General features: G+C 41.1%; 1 protein-coding gene across 4 annotated transcripts in view; it reads right to left on the bottom strand.

Moving 5' to 3' along the window:
• The window catches only part of RALB (RAS like proto-oncogene B), a 51,128-nt gene extending 40,141 nt beyond the window's left edge, over positions 1–10,987 (bottom strand). The window contains exons 1-2 of one of the 4 annotated variants that reach the window (XM_038421216.2): positions 10,815–10,972; positions 10,209–10,254 (exon numbers count right to left, since the gene is read on the bottom strand). The gene's annotated coding sequence lies outside the window, so the exon portion shown is untranslated. Of the gene's footprint in view, positions 1–10,208; positions 10,255–10,813 lie in introns of all 4 variants that reach the window. The other 3 variants (XM_038421209.2, XM_038421218.2, XM_038421211.2) reach the window with 3 other exon arrangements.
• Between the last annotated feature and the right edge of the window lie 11,036 nt (positions 10,988–22,023).

Genomic DNA, 22,023 nt, shown 5'->3' with positions numbered 1-22,023 from the left:
GTCTGGAGAAGAGAAGACCGAGGGGACACGATAACAGTTTTCAAGTACATAAAAGGTTGTTACAAGGAGGAAGGAGAAAAATTATTCTCCTTAACCTCTGAGGATAGGACAAGAAGCAGGGGGCTTAAATTGCAGCAAGGGTGGTTTAGGTTGGACATTAAGAAAAAACTTCCTGTCAGGGTGGATATGCACTGGAATAAATTGCTCAGGGAGGTTGTGGAATCTCTATCAGTGGACATTTTTAACAGCAGGTTAGACAAACACTTCTCAGGAATGGTCTAGATAATACTTAGTCCTGTCATGAGTGCAAGGGACTGGACTAGATGACCTTTTGAGGTCCCTTCCAATCTTAAAATTCTATGATTCTAATGATAGTTTTGTTATTGGACTTATTCTAGAGGTATTAGGTTCATTCACATAACTTCTCTCTCAGTTTCATGATATTTATCAATATTATATGACTTGAACATGATTGACTCATTTTACTACCGACTGTGGGACTTGAGACCACGTCTACCTCAGTCCCCCAATCTGTGAAATGGAGATAAGAGGTGATGCAAGAATTGTTGGTGATTATTTTACAGGGCTTGAACCACAAGTAGCACTGGTATTATGGGGCAAGATTCTCTGGTTCATTCTAGAAGTAAAAAGGGGCCAGAAAGCAGCTATATGTAGACTGCTAAGAATTTCTCTGGCATAGTGGAGAATTCTGCCGACAGTGCCAGCACACCAGGTTTCTACATCACCCTCCGCCCCACCCCCTCAGACCTGGGTTCAGTACAAGGGACATTTTGGAGTGGCAGGAGCACACTACTGTCTGGGTATCCTCAACTGGCACAGTCCCCTGGGGACCACTACCAGCTGACATAGCTTACACCCATAAGTCTGCCCTAAGAATCACAGTGGGACCAAGCTCCCTGAAGGGCCTACCTCCTGCTCCACTGCGTCAAGCAGAAACTCAGTGCAGTATCAAATGCTGGCTATCATCTTACTCTGCAGACAAACTTGGATTTATTTTTCTTCCAACCAATGCAAAGGCAACACTTTCATGTAAGTGTTCTAAACTAAAAAAACGGAAACATTAATGTTCAATATTAACCAATATCTATGTTCAATCTGTCACTTTATTTGGCTCCAATGTTTTTTTAAGTTCTCCGTTCAGGAGTATATTAAATGGAACAGTGGAAACTGCTTTTAAACGGTTCAGGAACACTGTTAAACACCTACTCAGACCTACCTATTGCATGGAACTTTCATTTTTTAGTCCCACCATCCAGTGGCAATATCTATTCATGCTGTGTATTTCCAAGCTATTGCTTCCCTATTACTTTCCAGGAGAACATGATCATGGAAAAGTGAATGTTTCCACTTTTTAAAATGCAGATGTTGGGAGCTAGGGTTTTTGCCTATTACATCTGTCACTTGATATATATCTTTTTCAGATAATCAAGTTTGTAAATTTAGTAAATTATTTAAAGCTAAATTGAACAAATGCATTTGAAATCTCATTTTTCTACCTTGGAAGTTGCTCAACTTAATCGACTCCTATTTATTTTATGGGAAGTAAAGTATTAAGATTTCTAGTTTGAATATTGCTACAAAAGTATCAAGATTACTTAAGAGATAGTATCAGTGAAATATAAGATCATCACTGGATAACAGTTTCCTGCTGCTAAATAAAACCAAGAGTGATTTATTTGGGGTCATTTCAGTTTCACAGTAAATGCACATCATGTATTTAGGTCAGCACTCATTACATTGCATTGCATTAGTTAAATACATATTTGGGGGTATGCACTCTTTTGGAAATGCTGCTGTTTTAAACCTTAAAGGCTTTGACACATTTTTATTAAGAAGAAAAGGAGTACTTGTGGCACCTTAGAGGCTAACAAATTTGTTTGAGCATAAGTTTTCGTGAGCTACAGCTCACTTCATCGAAAGTGAGCTGTAGCTCACGAAAGCTTATGCTCAAATAAATTTGTTAGCCTCTAAGGTGCCACAAGTACTCCTTTTCTTCTTGCGAATACAGACCAACATGGCTGCTACTCTGAAACCTATTTTTATTAAGGCATCCTATGGGGGAAAAAAAAATCAATTTTTAACAAAATTAAAGATCACTGGATTAATGTTTTGGCACTAAAAATGAATAAATTCATACATACCTTATTTGTATTAAATGCATTTTTGGAAGTGGGTTGTTGGTGTACTTGGGGTGCATGGAAAGTGGGAGGGAGGGGTTCATTCAAAAAATAGCTAAAGGTAGTCTTCAAAGCTTTTATCTACGTTTCTACACAGAGCAATATTTTACACCAGTGTTAGATTTCAAAAAAGTAACATGCATGGTTATAATATTAAAAACTCCAAACTAATGCATCATGACCAACATTATTCTAATAGAGACACTTAGAACATAGATGGCACTTTGGAGGTAAAAAAGTTTGGAACTGATGTTCCTACAAAGTTTCACAGATTGTAACTCAATACATATATTTCTACCCGCACAGTACAATGGCTTTGTGACAGTATCCAATGAGATACAATATTAAACATCAAGGAAGACTAGATACCTCAAGTAGAGATCTTACATTAAAATCAACCACAGCATGACAATAATATCTTAGTAGAAGTTACTTCATAATTTCTCTATCCTTCCAAGCAAAATTCTAAGGGCACATACCACTGTGATTTCCTTACACTAAATTTCTCATGTAGCCAAGGTCAAAATGTGGGACAACCAACTGAAGCAGCTTTTTATGACTAGTATTTTTTCTACTAGATTTCAGAGTTGATTAAGCATTTGATCTGTACCTGAAAAGCATAAGAGGAAAGGTTCCCAAGATGCTATGAGAAGGGCACAGAGATGAAGGGCAAAACTCTGCTCACTTTACTCACATGATTGTCCAAAGGTGATCAATGGGACTATTCATGCAAGTAAAGTGAGCAGCATTAGGCCTAAATTGTGCTCCCATAAGCACAAGCCTTCTAGCTGATAGTCTCCATGCTACTTAGTCCCCTAAAGTTTTCCCCCATCCATACAAGCTTGAAAGTTGTATATTTTGTTAGAAAATCTAATTAAAATCTAATCAAAAAGGCAATCTGAAACAAACAGGAGAAATCAGATGGAGCGCAGTGCCTTAGAGTGGAAGAGGAAAACAAAGCAACACCCCACCAATATTATGCTTTTGGAAGACATTTCTGGTAATCCCATAACGATACATATTCAGCAAAAGCATTTTACTATGTAATAAACAGGAGCAGCGAAGCTGTTGGCAGAGTCAACTAACTACCAAAAAGTCCTGTTGTCAGGAGTAACTGAATAAGTGAGGAATTCTCATTAACCTAGAGTCGGCTCTTGCAGTAAGCGAAAAGTTTAGCAGCAGCAAAATAGGACAGTGGGGAAGGGTCTCTTGCTGTAGCGGAAATACTCATAGGAAGCCAGTTTTAAAAGAGATGGGAGGATGGACATATTTCCAAAGGGTTTTGTTATAAAAAAATCTGTGAAGAGATAACCAGAAAGGATCTTACCTATGTTCATCATCACAATGAAGTGACATTATTGAAATCTTGATTTCTTGTTAGCACAAATGGTCACGTCAGACCACATTGTACACTGACATCCCATGTAATGCCACTGCAGCCTGCACTTTACAGAGTTTTCCCTTAGGGTGGCAGATTCCACCTGCTTATATTTTCTAATCCCATCCATGAAAGTTAATCCCACCTTTCAATTTGGTCTGAAATAGCAGCAGATAAATAAAATAAAAAAAACAAACCAAATCCTCATCTTTGGGGAGCACTGAAACCAATTCCTGCTTTATCTCTATCCTTCCTTAAAATCTTGGGGAGGAAGCTCCTTCTTCAGATCACGGGAAGTGAGTGTTTAAAGTCACAGAAGTACACTGCATTACACTGTATTTTGATGAATAATCTGTTTTCAGACTGACAGGCCTACCCCGATTTACATCAGAGAGGCATTTAGCCCCATGTTTTTCAACTTAACACCACTTGAGGGTCAACCATGTAGTAATTTCACCAGTGGAGACTGATACGATGTGTACTGTACATATGTTCATTTTAGAAGGTTACTGAAAGCCCAACCTGGGACCTAAAATCTGTAATAAATAATCAATGCACTTTTTGTTGCCCCCACAACCGCCAAAATATTCCATAACCCACTAACCTGAATCCTGAAAACGGTATTGGGGCTGTGACCTCCATTATACAATATAAAACCCTGGTTTACTGCAACACACACGAGCGTGGAGTTTAAAGCAAGATTAAGATTAACTTGGTGTGGTTATACTGGATAGCTGCTAAACCCTAGTTATGTTTGGAAATCAGTTGTATTTTTAATCAATATCAGAAGCACATAAAGGTTGTGTATCCATGTGCTCTTGACATTTAAATCCAAATAAAAACCACTCAGCACTCATTTAATACCAGAATTATTTCTGTCACTTATGTACTGTACTTCTATAGTTTTGATCTTTGAGTTACTAGTTTTTATGGATCATGGTTCAGATACAATGTTCTCAACCACACACTAGAGGGGATTTTTTGGGTTTGTTTTGGTAATATTCCCTAGCATAGACATTTCCCTTAGATAGGGAGGAACTTTCCTGTGTTTAGCATAAGAAGTTTTCAATTTACTGCTGTTTACAAGCATTTCATTCACTGCCACTCCATCCTCCCTGTATTCCATTTCTTTAACCTTGTCAAATCTAAAGGCATATAAGAACAGATATTTGAGGAGGATCACAAGTTGACACACAAACTGGTTTAATGAAAGTTAGTTATTAGGCAATCATTTATTTGTTTCAAAAGCACCTCTATCTGGCCTTTGTTAGTACAAGTCTAGCTCTGCCCTTCGCATGTAAAACACAACAACAGTTGTCAACAACAACAGTAAGTCAAAACAAAATCTGAGAACCACCAGAGAAATCTGAGTAACTCAGTAATGCTGTTACATTTAAGGATCCAAAAAAAGTCTTTATTGAAACCCTAATATTTAGGAGATTACTAACAACACTTGGTCCAAAATTCTGCAACACTTGGTCCAAAATTCAGTAGAGCCAGCACAAGAACTGTCTGAAATGCTTTGACTCTATTATATTATGTTTTGAACTATCACCCTGAATTTCCTTTAATTCAGAGATGAGGTGGACTGGTTTTAGCACACTTACCTGTGGACAAGTGTTCCCATTCAAAAGCCATCTCAACTGGCACCCTTGTTCACAGATTCATATGTGCCAGCATCTGAATGGTTGTCAAACCTGAACTACGCTCTCACTCCTGGAGGCTGTTCTTACTGGTCAAGTTTGAGGCACAACAACAAAACTCTACTATTTAGCATTTAGTGCTCAAAAATGTTCACAACCCTTCTCTAATTTAACTCACAACACCCATATGAAATAGATGTTATTCCCATTCAATGGTAGTGAAATATCATGTGGTTCAGCAAATGCCACAGAGGATATTAGAACCAGGATTAGAATTCTATTCGCAGTCTTTTTCAATTATTAGGCCACTCAGTGTCCTGTTTGCATAGCATCTCCTCTGCACTGCCTGACTAGAGTGTAAGTCTCACAAGGAAGGGACGATTTTTATGCAGCATTTCACAAAGCAACAAGCCCACAGACTCCCAAACAAAATGATTGCAGCATATTGCTTTCATTTGAAAGACCAGTGTCTTTTCAAAGCTAAAGTACAATGTAGATGGCAGATTCAATATTTCAGCCATGAAATGCCACTTATGTACATATAAGTAGTCATCTCTTGAGATATACTAGTTCATTACTGCCTTGCCTGGAACTGAAGTGCCTGTAGCTGACTGTTCTTTTATGCAGACACTCAGTACACCTGAACTGATGTTAAAAATCTGACATATCAATTAGCAAATGAAATACTCAAAAAAGGGTACTGTCAGGTCAAATTATGCTCCAAACTGGGGTTTTGTAAAAATAATCTTTTACAAAAACCAAGACTAGTAGAAATGCAAAATTTTTATTCCCATAAAATATATTTTAAAAAATCCCCTGCTGTATGCATGACAAACATGCTATTGTATGAGAAACTGAAATTGAAGTTGATAAGATAATACTTAGAGGGAAAAGTGTGAAACTGACCTATTTACATTGTATAAGAGGAGAAATGTTTACAATATTAAAACTAATAATAAAAGGGTAAATTAGATTTAATTAGTTTAAATAATCCAAGGTATTATTTGTAATTCAGGTAAAAGTAAATATTCAGTCAACTCTCATTAAATATCTAAAACAAGAAGAGGAGGCAAGCAACTGTCTTTACAGGAATTTATGTTATAAATGCCTTGTTTGTGCTGACAACTCCCTTTATGACTGTGATAGATGATCATGATTCAGGATTACAAATTTTGTTTACATCAACGCTGTCCTTGACCAATCCAACACAAATGAATAAAGTGGAAAGTAAATATGCTAATACCATATAGAAGACAATAAATAAAACAGATTTGGAATTGTTGGACTTCAGTCTTCTAACACCATTATTCAGGGATGGTCCACAGTAACACTGTAAATCGATCTAGGTTATGCTAGTTCCAGGGTGGATAAACAAAATCAATGATTTTTTTAAATTGGATTTTTTTGATAAAAATGCTTTTTGAGGAAAAAAGCATTCTAAAGATAGTTTTAAATAAGATTTAATTAATCTTTATAGCTCAAAGATATCTCATCATGGAATAGGGATTGTAAATTCTAATTCTATAGTACGAGACAATATATTCACGTAATGCTTAAGAAAAGTTTTGTAAACTAGTTCCAATAGCTCATGGATTAGGGACCCAATCTTATGAGGTTCCAGGGGCTTCTGTATAGATTATTTAGGTTTATATTTCTATCTACCCAATGGGACTCAGTGCTCAGTCTAAAAGCATCAGAGATGCTTAGTTCTGCAATTCTCAAACTGTGGATTTGTGTCTCCAGTGATAACATGCTTGTTAATAGCAAAAATGTTTTTAAATAAAGAAATAAATATATAGAGGTGAGAAATAACAGACCTCAACCCTATTGTCCCTCTGCAAATTTGTGTACACGGAGTCAATCCCTTACCTCTCTTTAAAAATGCAAAGTTTCAAAAAGTTCAATGAATAGAAGATTGTTGGGGGCGGAATAGAACTGGACAAGGAGATAAATATACGAAGGTAGGGACAGGAAGTAGAAACAAAAGTGAAACTGTTTGAGCAGCATATTGCAGAAGTCTTGAGGTCTTTCTGAGCGTAGCCTTCATTGATTTGAGATCTAACAATACCATTCTCTTATTAGAAGGGAAAATCTATAATGGCAGCAGGCCGTAAGAGAGACCCAGTTTGGGAATAATATATATTTCTTGAATGGTTCTGTTTACTGATGTTTTAAAGAAAGTCACACCAGTGAACTGGTGGAAGTCACTTAAGCACTCGGATTCAGAGACTGCTGAAGTGATAATCTCACTTTTAACAGCAATAGCTTCTTCTGCCGGTGTAGAAAAAATATTGTCTTCCTTTGGATTAATTCATTCCAAATTGAGAAATCGTTTGGGACCTGAAAAAGTAGGAAAGCTTGTTTATCTTTTCCAGATTATGAACAGGAAAATGAAGGTGAAGATGACCGAGTTAGCTGCAGAATCCAATATTTTAAGTTTCTCATGTTGACCAGGCTGACAGAGTATTTTTTTAAAATATAATTTTTTTTTTAAAATAATATAAAATATTTTTTAAAATATCTATTTCATTTAACTATTTTAGTTAAAAACAACAACAACAAACGTGATTTTAAAAAACGTGTATGTTTAACTAAATTCAAAAATTCATATGCTTGTTTTGTTATAATATTATGTTTGCTGTTGAAGAAAAAAAATCCAGAATACATAATGTTGTTGTTTTAGTGAAATAAAACAATTTAAATGTCTGTCTGGTGATGTTCTCCTCCTAATACAGCATGGCAAGAAAATCCTCAAAATATTAATGATTAACCTATTGAATTGTTGATAGTTCACCTCCCAATGACTTCATAAATAACTGCTTCAATTACCAAACAATCATTCATTTTCTGACATAGCTGTAAAACTAATCTGAAAAGTTTTCAAAAGAAATTACTTTAAAAATGTATAGTGTGTACCTTCTAAAAATGAAAGCTACATCTATCTCTGAGTTGTAAAGAATATGTATTAAGGTTATAACAACCAACAAGAAAGCACTTTTATGTAGAAATCCATGATTAAATCGAGTGTTCCTGATGAGTGATTTAAATCAATTGGATTTAAATCAAATCCACCCCACCTAGTTCACTTACATAAATTACATAACTGAAGTCCATGTAATTTAGCGCAGTATAGACACCACTGTAAATTGACCTATGCTGATGGGAGACAGTCTCCCATCAACATAGCTTCTGCCTCTCAGGGAAGTGGAGTACAGACATCTACAGGAGAGCGCTCTCCCATTGACTTAGCTTGTCTTCACCAGACCCACTAAATCGACACCACTACATTGATCGCAGCAATGCCCATTTAGCGGGTAATGTAGACATGGCCTCATTTATCAGCAAAGCAGGGCAGCCAATCCATCTACAGAAATATCTACAATTACAATCCAGTCTGCACCTCTTAGTCCCTCCTACAGCTTTAACTACTGATATGTTGAGCATTTAAGAGAACATGAGACACTATGCATTCTGAATACAGTCAATCTCCAAAATTTCAGAATACTAGTCACACAACTGCCCAATCTTCTGGTGAAGGGGGGGAAAAAAAAAATCAGGTCTTTCTCACAGTAGCAGATGCTTAAGAAGCAGAAAATATTAAATATTTCAAAGGTTTTTATTAAACACACACCCCCCATGCTACAATTGTGCATATTTGCAGTAAGGATCTAAAATCTGGGCTTTAAATTAGAAAAAGCAGGGATGGTCATAAACACTTGTTCAATCTGTATGTCTCCCTTCCACCACCCAAACATACATGACCAAAAAAGGAAGCAGGGCACAGATGCCAACTTTCCAAAGTTCCAGGGGGTGCTTGACCCCTGGCTCTGCCCAAGACCCTGCCCCACCCCACGCCTTCCCCCAAGGCCCCGTCCCACCCCACCTTTTACTGCCCCCAATCCACCCCGCCCCGCCTCTTCCCGCCCAGTTCTGTCCGCTCCTCAGAGTGTGCTGCATCCTCACTACTCCCCCAGTGAATTGCAGCAGGTAGGAGGTGCGGGGAAGTGCATGATCCGCAGGGCCTGCTGGTGGATGCGGGGGATGGAGGGGGGGGAGTGTTCAGGAACCACCATTTTTCCCCCGTGGGTGCTCCAGCCCCAGAGCACCCACAGAGTCGGTGACTATGAAGCAGGGCTTGACTCTACCTGTTTTAATTCTTGCAAGTAGCCTCACAGGACCTCAGGTCCCACCCGTTGGTAAAATGGTAAAATCTAGCCTAAACTCCCCCTTAAATTGCGTAATTTGGCTAGTTAGTTTGCCCCACATCTCACCCTCCCCTTCTAAAGTAACACTACATTTGGGCACTGCCTTTTCCTCTTTCAACATCTATACCAGTAAGAAGAAAAGGAGTACTTGTGGCACCTTAGAGACTAACAAATTTATTAGAGCATAAGCTTTCGTGAGCTACAGCTCACTTCTGTAGCTCACGAAAGCTTATGCTCTAATAAATTTGTTAGTCTCTAAGGTGCCACAAGTACTCCTTTTCTTTTTGCGAATACAGACTAACACGGCTGCTACTCTGAAACCTATACCAGTAAGGTTTCAGGGAGAAAGAAAGCATCTTTACAGATCTGCAACAGGTAAAGAGAACCCAGCCATGTAAGATAAGGTCCTTCAGGCGATGTCCAACTCAGGTAAGGACGATACCATCTCAAACTCCCACATCATCTGCCCAGTTTTCCGAGGTGTCTTCTCTTGCCTACCCACAGTAGTTTGGAAAAAATAAAGGTCTCTGCACACATGGGAGTGGCAGCCTAAAACACAATCCACAATTCCCAGGGGACTCAAAAGAAGCAGCATCACTTATTAAAGCAAGTGTAGCATTCACACACGCATGGCAGCAAGACAACCTCGCCCCAAGTTCTGAATTGCATACAGGCCCCAGGGATACAAGTTCTCTGAATTAAACCGAGGGAGGGGAGGGGGGGGGGCAGCCTCCTATACATGCCCAAAGGTCATTCCGAAGAACAGGGACACCCCCAAACACACCTGCCAGGGGAGGGATTTCCAGCCAATGACTTCTCCAAAGGTGGCCGGTGTTATACGGGAGAGAGAGGACCACGATGGTCCCTTCTGGCGCTGGACTCTGTGACGCTCTGAATCTCCTGAGGCACCCCCCTACTTACAGCCAGCCCCGCCCCGCAACTCCACCGGGCGGGGCGGGGCGGGGCGGGGCGCAGCACCGGACTCCCACACACCAGGCTGCCGCAATGCTCCCTCCTGTCAGGGATTCCCCCTATGCTGAGGGGGGTCCGCCATGGGCCCGGGCCCCGGAGCACGGCTGGGGCAGCCCTGCCGGCAGGGAGAGCCTGCCTCCCCGGAGGGCGAGGGGCGACCCCCTCCTGCGGGCAGCCAATGAGAGGCGGTGGCGGGCTCAGAAGCTCGGTATGAGAGGGAGCTGCACCAAGAGACCCCCCCCCCCCGCTGGAGAGGAGGGGCCTGGGCCAGACCCGGCAAGGGGGGGTCCCCCCCCCATCCCTCGCGGGGAGCAGCCGCTGGGTCCCAGCCCCTCGGGAGTGACAGGGTCCCCGGACCCCAGGGAAGCCCCGGCTCGGTCCCACGGGCGGGGGGAGAGTCCTGATCCGCCCCCTTACCTGGGGCTGACACCCGGCTCCTTCCGCCGCGGCTCGGGGCGCCTCCCCTCCCAGCGGAGCTCCCGTGCATTGGGGTCCCGCCGCGGGGCACTTCCGGCCGCGCGCAGCCCCCTCCCGTCACGGTCACGCCGCAAAAACCGCCCGGGGCGTGGAGGCGGGCCCGCTTCCGGGTCACGTGCAGCGCTCCGGTCAATCGTGGTGCAGCTGCTGGAAGGGGCGGGGCCTGGCGCGGGCTCGGGAGAACCGCGGAAAGAGACGAGAAGGAGGCGAGGCCGGGAGGGGCGGAGTTGGTACGGGTGGGGGAAGGGGAGGGGTGGTGCTGGGATAGGTGGGGGAGGGTGGGGATGGCAGGGGGAGGGGTGGTGCTGGGATAGGTGGGGGAGGGTGGGGATGGCAGGGGGAGGGGTGGTGCTGGGATAGGTGGGGGAGGGTGGGGATGGCAAGGGGAGGGGTGGTGCTGGGATAGGTGGGGGAGGGTGGGGATGGCAGGGGGAGGGAGGGTGCTGGGATAGGTGGGGATGGCAAGGGGAGGGGTGGTGCTGGGATAGGTGGGGGAGGGTGGGGATGGCAGGGGGAGGGGTGGTGCTGGGATAGGTGGGGGAGGGTGGGGATGGCAGGGGGAGGGGTGGTGCTGGGATAGGTGGGGGAGGGTGGGGATGGCAGGGGGAGGGGTGGTGTTGGGATGGCAGGTGGAGGCTGGAGAGGGGTGGTGCTGGGATGACAGGGGCAGGGGTGTGTTGGTGTTGGGAGGGTTGGGATGGCAGGGGGAAAGGTGGAGCAGGGCTTGTGTTGGGATGGCAGGGGGAGGGTTGGAGAGGGGTGGTGCTGGAATGACAGGGGCAGAGCTTGTGTTGGGAGAGGGTGTGAAAGGGTTGGTATTGATATGGGAGGATTGTATAGGGAGGTGGCTGAGGGAGGGCTGGTGTTGGGAAGGGAAGGAGTTGGCAAGAAGAAGGAGGGGAAGGGGGTTTTTGGCACCATCGTGCTAGAGATTAAAACTCAGAGATACTTTTTACTTCACCATCCGAGATCTCGAGGACTGCGACACAAACGCTCCCTCAGACCGTCCCAGTTTAAAGATGCTTTACAAATGAGGAAGAAAAATGTGCTCGGGAGGGAGGGCAGAGAAAGATGGCAGCAATACCACTGCTCAGTATAGCAGCCAGCTGCCCATCAGGAATGGACACAGGGGGATCAAACACTCAATAAGCTGTGAGGCCTTGTCTTGGGCCAATGCTGGATGCTGCTGACACGCACCCAGAGTTTCTCTCTCTCTCTCGTACATTGTAAGATGACAATAAAATATATTTTATTTGAATTGGGATAGTAAGAGGATAGGGATGGATGGATGATGGGATGGGAGGAGATGGTTTTGTTGTGAGGGGACAGAGCTGCTAAAGGTCCAAAGTGCTCTCTCTTTTTAGGAGTGCCATCCTCACCTAATGAATCAGATAAACAGCCAAAGAGCAGCTTGCAAAGTTTTTCAATGCAGTCTACAACTGCCTGCATATTTAATCTAAAGAAGTAGCCTATGGAGATAGTTGTCAGCATGTCACACTTGCTTAACCTGAGCATCACTTGCCTTGTGGAGACTTCGGGTATGTCTGGGTGTCAAGTCTTCCAGACTGAGTAGACTCAGGCTAGCTGCTAAAAATATTAGTGTGGATGTTGCAGTTTTGGCAGCAGCTTAGGCTCTCAAGCCCACCCGATCCCTGGGGTCTGAGTGCTGGTGACTAGCCCCACTCTCCATCAGAGCTGCAACATCCACACTGCTATTTTTACATGCTAATGTGACCCTTAACCACATCTATCCTGTATTTATTGGACACGGGTGAAGGGGAAATCTACACTTGTAAAGTAATCCAGGCATGTCAAAGAATATTGTTTGATATATTGATTTGAATCAGTATGCGCTGTGACCAGTATAATGTGCATGGTTACCATAGGTATTATAGGGTGTATTTTTGCCTCAGTACTTTGGGAAGGAATTTTACACATCAATTTAGAGGAGAATAAGTTTCTTTGTATTATTATTTGCATTGCACCAACTGTATCCCAGATGCTTTACAGACAGTAAGACAACAAATTCCCTGCCTCAGAGGGGTTAAAATCATAGATAACATTCAAACAGATGAAGATTTATTTATCTCCAATTGTCCTCTCTTGTCATATGAGTTCCTTGTGGCAGGGACTGTATTTCTTATAGGTACATACAATATCTAGCACAATGGGAACCTGACTGGGTGCTTTTTGTGCTACAGCAATAATTATTATTAACAATATCCTGTGTGAGTGAGCAGTAAAAGTTTTTTTCATTTTTTTTTAATTAAAGGAAGAGTAAGATATATAGACATTTTATAAACTAAAATCTGTGGAGAATGTCAACTGGCATGAAGGAACTTAGAAATCATGGTGATGAACATGATAGGTAAGTTAGATTTTCTAGTGGTGAAATATGAGTTGACCAAAAGAAGTAGGTTTTAAGTAGGGATTTGAAGGCAAGATTGGGTGGCACATGGGTTCAGGGAGGATGTCCCAGGTAGAGGAGGCAAAATGAGAAGAGACAATATCTTGAGTCTGATTCTCCACTGCCTTACTCTCCCCACCCAGTGTTGTCATTTACACTTGCAGAAAATGGCATGAAATTTCAGCACCTGGGTGAGTAGAGAATTCTGATTTGGCAACGTTTTACACCCCTTTGGCCATCACTTTGGACAAGTGCAAATGACTACAGAAGGAGCCAGTCAGTAAGTGGATAATCAAGTTGTTTGGCTTCAGCTTCAAGAGGCGTGCCACCCGGTCATACCAGTTCTCAGTTTGGGCCATTGTGTTTAGTACAGAACTCCTTGCATGCAGAGTTTAATGATAATGTTCCATGAATGCCCTTCTGTCTCATTCCAGTTTCTCTTCGTTAGCTGAGATCATCTGGAATTATGCCTTATAGTGGAATACTGGCAATACTGAGTATTGGTTGGGTGGATCAATGCTGCAAGATCCCTCGGAAAACTTCCTTCCATATTTCCATTTCTTGCATTAGTTTATTGCTGTCACTGACATATCTTAAAAACCATTATTAGTTTTTGGTTTGTGGAGCCTGAGATTTTGTAACAGCTCATATGAAAGAGAGCATGTTCATACCAAGGGCTTCCCCCTGGAAAGTTCGGAAACTGTCCTTCCAGGTGTTAAATTCTTGAGTGCCACATATAGGTATTGGAGTTTTCCTGACATTCTTGGCTTGGATCTAAACTTTATTCTGAAGCTCCAGCTCAGGCAAAAGTTCCATTGATGTCTGTAGCGGTTTGCCAACATAAGGGCTTCAGGATTCATCCCCGTTTGACTTTGAATCATAGATACTTGTTTTACTGATATGAACAAATTTTTGCCACTGTTTCCGCTGAAGATTATACAAGTTAGGAAGAATGAGTTTGTAATCGTCCTTGCCTTGAGTATCGTCAGTGTAGTTGTCAGCTAAACAGCAATTGCAAAACCTTCATAATTGAGGAAGTTTGATTTGCAGAGGCTACTTGTAGTTTGTGGCACCGGCAGTTAGAAAAATAGGGCAAGATTCTTTCCTCTGCTGAGAGCTGCTCAGTGCAAGGGACAGCAGGGTGTGGGAGCCAGTTACAACTCCCTGATTCTCTGCCCTGCACAACTCCAGCCCCAACCCTGGCACAGGGTAGAATGACCATGGGGCTGCTCTGACCTATGATAGCTGGCAACAATTCCTAAGGGACTACAGGACATCTGAGAAGTGAAGGAACACAGCTAACTGTGATCCGTCTACATTCCCAGGATGTCCTCTACACTGGAGTAGGGGTGTGGGTGAGGGGATGTTGGCTACACCTGCACAGAGTTTCCCTCCTGTCACTGAGATTATTCACAACTGGCCATGTGTGGTCAATGTTCTGCAGCACCTGAGTGGCACAAAGGGGTGGATCAGGGGAGAGAATCAGGCCCATCACTTTTTATTTATTAATCTAGCAAAAGTCATAGCCTGATTCTGATCCTATATACAGGATAATTTAATTAACATGGCTGTAAATCAAGGAAGTTACACTAATATAGAACTGGTGAGATCAGAATGAGGTGGATTGATAAAGAATACATTGGGATGCCATTTATTTTTTAGCAGAATCACTTTTCACAATAGAACTGTGCTGCATGTGGGTATGAAGCTTTGATGCCCTTTGTTTTCAGAGTATTAGATCTTACATTTAAAAGCACGCCTCCCATGTGCAGAGTTTGTCAGCCAGTTTATTCTCAGATACCCTGATGGAAGAGACACATACACAGTGTGTTCACTCAAGCAGACTTTTGTTTTTTCTTACTTTGTTGTTCTCTCAATGTAAAACAACACAAAGATCTGTTTGGTCTTTGTGCATGGAGAAGCATAACACCAACCACAGTGTAAAGATGATTTTGGACCTTTAAAAGGTTGGGACTGGCTCTGTCATGCTCTACAAACTTCAGGATTCAAAAAACCCAGGTAGAGTAAACTGAAATAGTGGCTACATGTGGAAAACTCCTCATAGTATATGAAATATAACTGTTTTTGGCCTCTGAGGAGTTAATGGCAGTTTGATTTCCTCAGCTATTTCCTCTTTGCTACAGACAGCAGAAGACATCACAGTGAAACAGACTTTCAACGGAAAATCATCTTGCAGCTTCAGCTAAAGTGGAGATTTGTGACAGGATAAAACCGCAAGGTAATTTGTAAAAGGAAGATTCTTAATGACCTCTCCCAGCTTGTGAGGCAAGGGATTTCACATTCCAAGTGGTTTAAGAGTCTTGCACCTGCAGGTCAGCGTAGTAATCAGTAGCATGACAAATGTAGGGCTGGATCTTGCAACCTCTCATGAGCTATCTTTACACATGCTTGCAGTCCCACTGAGCCTGATCCTAACCCCCTTAATCAGGGCCTGATCCTGATCCCATTGAAGCCAAATATCATTTTGCTATCGATTTCCATGAAAATGGGGCTTGCTTAGGAAAAATTCCTGTAGAAGGCAGGGAGAATTTTTCCTCAGTAACAGTGGAGCAGACAATATTGAGAATGTGGCTTACTGAGTTAATTGGTACGATTCAGTTGAGTAAAGGAGTAGGATAAAGATTTGAACCAGTATGGAAAATGTTGCATGCTGGGAGAGGATCAAATCTCAGTTGTGTCACTTATTCATAAGTCTCCACAATAAGGAACTCAAATTAAATTTTCCAGATCACATTATTGATATATGTATCAGTTAATAACATGAGTAACTAGATGTGATAGCAACCAGACATCTAATATGAGGTGATGAATATTTCAAAATGAAGCCTTGTCAATGCAAAATACATTAAGAAATCTCAGAATATCTTTTTCTGTATATATATAGTGTCTAATTAAACTGATTTATTCTCTTACAAAGAGACGACGTCAATATCCTCTTCTAGAAATAAAAACCATAGCTTGTTATGCATTAAAAAGAGACCTGCATATTTGGCTTTAATGCCATTATTTATGTTTAATGCAGGTTTTTCTTTTTAATTTTATAAACAGGTATTGCAAATATTGTGAGGCATGGAGGCCTTTTATCCAATTAAACCTAGTAGGACTTTTTTCCAAGCACTGTATTTTACACCACATAGATTTTTGGATCTAAATTTAATTAGTTAGTTTCTCTCATTGTATTATTCACGTCTCATTACAATACTTCACAGAGTTACTCTGACAGTGCCTGAAAGCATAAGTGATGTATACAACTCTTTTTAAAAGTCAAAAGGAAGCAATAGCTTTCACTGCACCTGCTACAATACCACTCTGGACTATGATATTATTAAATCTCCCAGTCTAAGGGCTGGTCAATACTTGACTGGGGAAGCTCCCCTGAAAACCCAGATGCTACAGGAAGTGATTGGGGTGATTAAGTAAATGATGTGCTTTTCTCTAAATCATTTCTGAATCATTGTCCCAACAAGGTTTCAAGAAAGCACCATACTCCCAACTATGCAGCCTTCTGCCTGAGCTGTGAATCCAAGTACCAGTAAGCTGTAGTCCTTAAATATCCTATGGCACTTTTTCCAAGAGTAAAAGTGTTAACCCATGTGAACTGAGCAAATTCAAGTTTGTACTGTTATATTTTGCATACTTAAATTCCTCCTGTAAATTCACTTTGGTGTAGATTCTTCCCCTCCTAAGCTTGTATAATATGTTGTGCACTGTTAATCAGCAGTAGCATTTCACCCCGGAGGTGACAGCCTTTCAGCAGTGGGTAAAGTAGTTCCTTTCTGTAGTTTGTCCAATTAGTAAAGTTGATAAAGAGATCCAAGTAGCTGAAAGGTGCTACATAAATATAGTACCATTATGACATGATTTCTATTCATCTTAAATCATTCAGTTGTTCAGAGTAGTACTGGAGAAACAACCTGCATGGTAATCTTCTGGGCTTCAGAACATCTTTACTACAGAGGCGGCATTTACCAGTAATGCTGTTCAGTGTTCCTATATTCATTTACATAGTATTCTTCTATAGAAACAACATATTTCTTGTGGTGGGGAAGCCAGTATACCTACAAACAGCTTCTCATTTCCCTTTGAATAAAATGATTAAAAAGTATGATATACTTTAGGTTTGATGATTATGGAAAATTATTTTAAAATGAATGTACCTTGTACCACAACAGAATAGTATAACAGCTCCTCTAATGTTCCTATCTTCTCAATCAACTATAGCCTACAGTTAAAAGCTTGTCAAAAGGGGTTGAAATTAACTTTTCATGACAACCCTAACTGCTAGAAGCTAATTACGTTAGTATAAATTACTAGTGCTCCTCCTGCTTATACAGGCCTTACTCATCCTATTAATTAGCTCAGATAATGACTGAATACTTAAGTGCCTATAGACACAAAATATATATCTTCTATGTGACAACCCTTATTTTCTGCTTTATTCCTCTGATGTATGTCCTGCTGCTATATTGAGATGCCATTAAAACTCAGGGATGATATTCCTTTAAAAAAGCATGGAATGGATTATTGAACTTCTATGCAACAGTCCTCAGCCTCCATGTGGCATGGAAATAAAAAATAATTTGAGTACAGCAGGACTCTGTCTCTCTCTCTTTCCAGTCCTGAACTTTAATGCTTTCCAGATTTCTGTGATGGATTTCTTTTTTTTTTTTTGCATAAACATAAAAATGTAAAGCACAAAAGCATAAAATTCTACTATTAAAATACTATTGAAGGAGGAACAATTAACAAGAGCCAGGAAATTCTCAGTAAGGACTTATTAAGCCAGAAATGATTCTTAGCCCAGAGCTAGCGCATAATGTTACACACAACATACAGTGTGATTCTTAGGCACCAAAGGAGGAGTCAAGAACCTTCACTCTAGATAATATGTCTGTATTTTGCATTGAATAGGGTTCTATATTTGATTTAGTGAGGGCGGTAAGTTTTATTAGGAAACAAATTAATACCGAGGTTAACTAGAACAGAAATATGCTGACATGTTATTTCAAACAACACTTTAAATTGAAGTAGAGGTTCCCAATCTTTGCAAACCTGAGGACTGCTGATAGGGTTCACCTAATTTGTATGCACTATACTGTGTAGGGCCAGTTCTTTAGCTGGTGTAATTCAGCATAGCATCATTGACTTCAGTGGAGCTACATTGATTTACAGCAGCTGAGGATCTGACTTTATATGTTAACAATTTTTTTCAAAAATAAATGCCAGTAAACCTAAATTTGTCTGATTTGTAGCGTAATAGATCTGGCCTTGCAGATTTTGTTCTATCCTTGGGACATTTTAGGACTGCCCAGCATCCCTTGGCGTCTTTGGCCATTCTTTGATCAACCCAAATTTAAAGTCTTGATGCTAAACCTGGGCCAGAATCCAATCTCAGTTTTAGCCCATTGACATTACTCCAGATTCACACAAGTATAATTGAGGCCAGAATCTGGCCCCATGTATCTGTACTGAAGACTGCCAACAAATTCCTTTAAGGAGGTGCTGTCTGTTCACCAAATGGAAAAAAATGTGCCCAAGACATGTCTGTACCTGTTAAGAGGCTTGAGAACTATGATTTTACTTTAATCGTACAATCACCTTTGTACAACTTTGGGATCATGTTTATTAGGTAGCTTTACACAAGCTTTTAGGGGACAATTAATCAAAATTTGACATTTCTGATTGTAAATTGCTCAAATCTGTTCAGACCTGAAATTCATCCTCAAGCCAGATTTTGTGAAGGACAACACTGGAAACTTTGGCTTCATTTTTCTGATCAAACGATTAATACCAGAACATTAGTGCATCTGAACTGTCACATATAGCTACATTCCTTTCATAATCCAAACCAGGGCTTCACCCTTTATATATGCCTCTCTAATAGTTTTCGTAGGATTAAAGCCAAGCATCTGAACACACAAGACCTGTCTTTCTGCTGCCTTGCATCTTTTGTTGTCTTTTATATCTGTAGAAAGTGGATGTAAAATGCTACCAGATCAAAATTACACTTTGTACTGGTGAAAATGACATAGAAAGTGCAAGACAGCGGGGAATTGGGGCTATAATGTATGTATGAAGTTCTACAGACTGATCCAAAGTTTATTAAAATCAGGCCAGAAAATGCAAATGTATCCCAGAAGTGGTTAATTAATGTGCAGCATCCAAACACTTCCATATTAGTGTCAGTACTAGATTTTCAGTCAGTTTTACTTGCTATAATCTGTGTTTACATCTCATTCTCATGTGCTCGTATCTTCTGACAATCAAATCAGCATTACTTTTCTGATCAAAAATGAGTGAAAGGGTACCTCTCTTCAAAAGTGGAATGATGGCTCAGGAAGGAGAATCTAGAGGTCTTCAACACTAGCTGATAAAGCTGAACCTAGCACAGTAGTGACCAAAAATCATTACTAATAGATGTTTGGTGGCACATAGCAAATGCTGGTCTCGGGCTGCTTCCCCTGGGAAGCTTAGTGGGGATATGAATAGGGGCAGATATTCCAGGCACACTGGATGGCTCAGAAGCACGTGCATAGTTGGGAAATGGCAAAAGAGGCAGATAGGTAGACCCATATTTTAAAAGATGGATTTTTTCTTTATAAGTGTATTAACTCCAGAAGTTACTCCCTTGTAAGTTCAGAAAAGGTCTTTAAATAAAACAAGCCTGAGAGCTTATTGCAGAGTGGAGGCAGCTGTCACTTCCCTGCAAAGTGTGTCCTCACATGCACTTTAGAAATGAAATTTTTGCCAATGTGGCATAAAACATGCAGGCAGATGCTAAATGCATCCATGCAAACCCACCTTTTTCACTTTCTCTTTGCAGAGTCTAACCACCTCCATCTCCCCAACTTGATGCAATCCCACCTTTTTTAATTTCTCTTTGCAGAACCTAAGCAATATGACCACTTGCTGCTGCATCTCTCTTTTGATTAGCTTGTGAAGAATGCTTTGCTTGAATCAGCTGGGGATCATCAGAGTCCTCCAGTCAAAAGACTCAGCAATGATTGTGGTTTACTTAAAACTTCTCAGCGGATTTTTTGCGGAGGTTTCAATTGGCAGGAAATGGATATAAATACAGTTGAATTTTTTAAAAATGAGTTTGTATTTTATTCATCTGTGGCTGATATTAGCATAGATGGGCCTGAGCTATCATGTTCCAGTATGATCTTTCCTATATTGTGGTGGGAAGGAGTGCAGACCCAGTGTTTTGGTTCTGCCCATTACAAAAATAGGGTCCATTTGCAAAATTCAAACTTCCGTAAAGATCAGGGCTGTTCAGATTTGGGAGTATGCCTCACACTCGTCTTTGATATTTAGTTGACATTGAGTTGATATTTACAATTCTTTCCAGAATGCTTTGTTCAGGGAGACTCCTAGTTCTTACTAACTTCTTCACTATATGAATAAATCATATTCAAGTTCTCACACTCTGGGCTTTCAAGCATCATCTTGCTGCAAACTTTGTTTAAAAAAAAGAAAAGGCCAATACGCTACATTGCATGAAAGTTAAAAGTAAAAGCATAACATTTTGGAAGAAACAGAAAAACCTTAGGATTTGAAAACTAAAATATGGAGAAATTTTTGGCAATGGAAATAAAAAGTTTGAGCCTCTTCTCTATAGCTGGGACTCTTTTCTGCACCCCCAAAAATCATCTGTATAAAAACATTTTATAAATTCTTGAATCTGTAATGGTCATGCATTCTTATTACAATTCCAGCATGTGTGTCCTGACACAACCTCAATTATGCTACTGTGTTTTGGTTAAATGAGAATGAGATTTATTTCCTAGCTGTGGGAAACAAACTTTCCTCTACCTCCAGAGCTTACCAAGTTGATTTAAAGCTGTCTGCATTCTCATGCAGTTATTGCACATGCAACAGGTTCGCTGTACCTCATGATTGAACTGTTGATCCTTGACACAGCTATCACATGGCACAGGTGAACATTCTTGTAATTACTGGGTCTTGTTTCCCTGTAGCAGGTATAAATTAAAAGGATGTGTCCTGTCAGTTCACAGAAGCTCCAAGTGTAAAAACAAGTACATGTGATTGATGTGTTTTTGCCCTTAATTGCTGTACCTACAACCTACCGCATCAGTTTCACCAATTTCTTTCTTCTCCCTCCAGTAGAGAAATCCCCAAGCTGCAGAATAAACTCTTTCCTTCACCTCCTCACCTCACCTCACCTCCTCTTGCGAGAGCTGATAGCAAGAAGGCCAAGCCAAAGCAATTGTAATAAATCTTTGGCTGTAAAGACTTCAGTCATCAGCAGGCACCACATGGCTTCATGGGCATCAAGGTCACAAACTGGGGATGTGGGTGGGCAGGGCAATAGACAGTGTGAGGTTTCTCTCCAAGAGACTGGCCCCTTACCACCTGAGCTAAAAATATGCCTCTACTGGCTGCAGGCTTAATAGTAAGGCTTATTATTTACAGACCAGCCACTAGAGGGTGACACACATTTCATGCAGTAAAGGGCCATGCAGTGTTTCAAGTGTGGAATGCGGGGAGAGAGGGAAGGGAAAGTGCTGCAAGGGGTCACAGACCCGGCAAAAAAAATGTACTGGGAGCCAGGTTGCTAAAGGGCACACTTTAAGCACTGTGTTACTGAAGCTGCTGCTCCCCGATTATAACAGACCCTCACTTTTTTCAGACCAGCATCGGGCCATGCTGCACAAATATACCAACCTGAACATTACAGACTAATTCATATCTGTCCCTT

Source organism: Dermochelys coriacea, chromosome 11 (assembly GCF_009764565.3).
Source record: "Dermochelys coriacea isolate rDerCor1 chromosome 11, rDerCor1.pri.v4, whole genome shotgun sequence".
Lineage (NCBI taxonomy): Eukaryota > Metazoa > Chordata > Testudines > Dermochelyidae > Dermochelys > Dermochelys coriacea.
The sequence above is the reverse complement of the archived record's forward strand: the minus strand, read 5'-3'. Positions and strand labels throughout refer to the sequence as shown.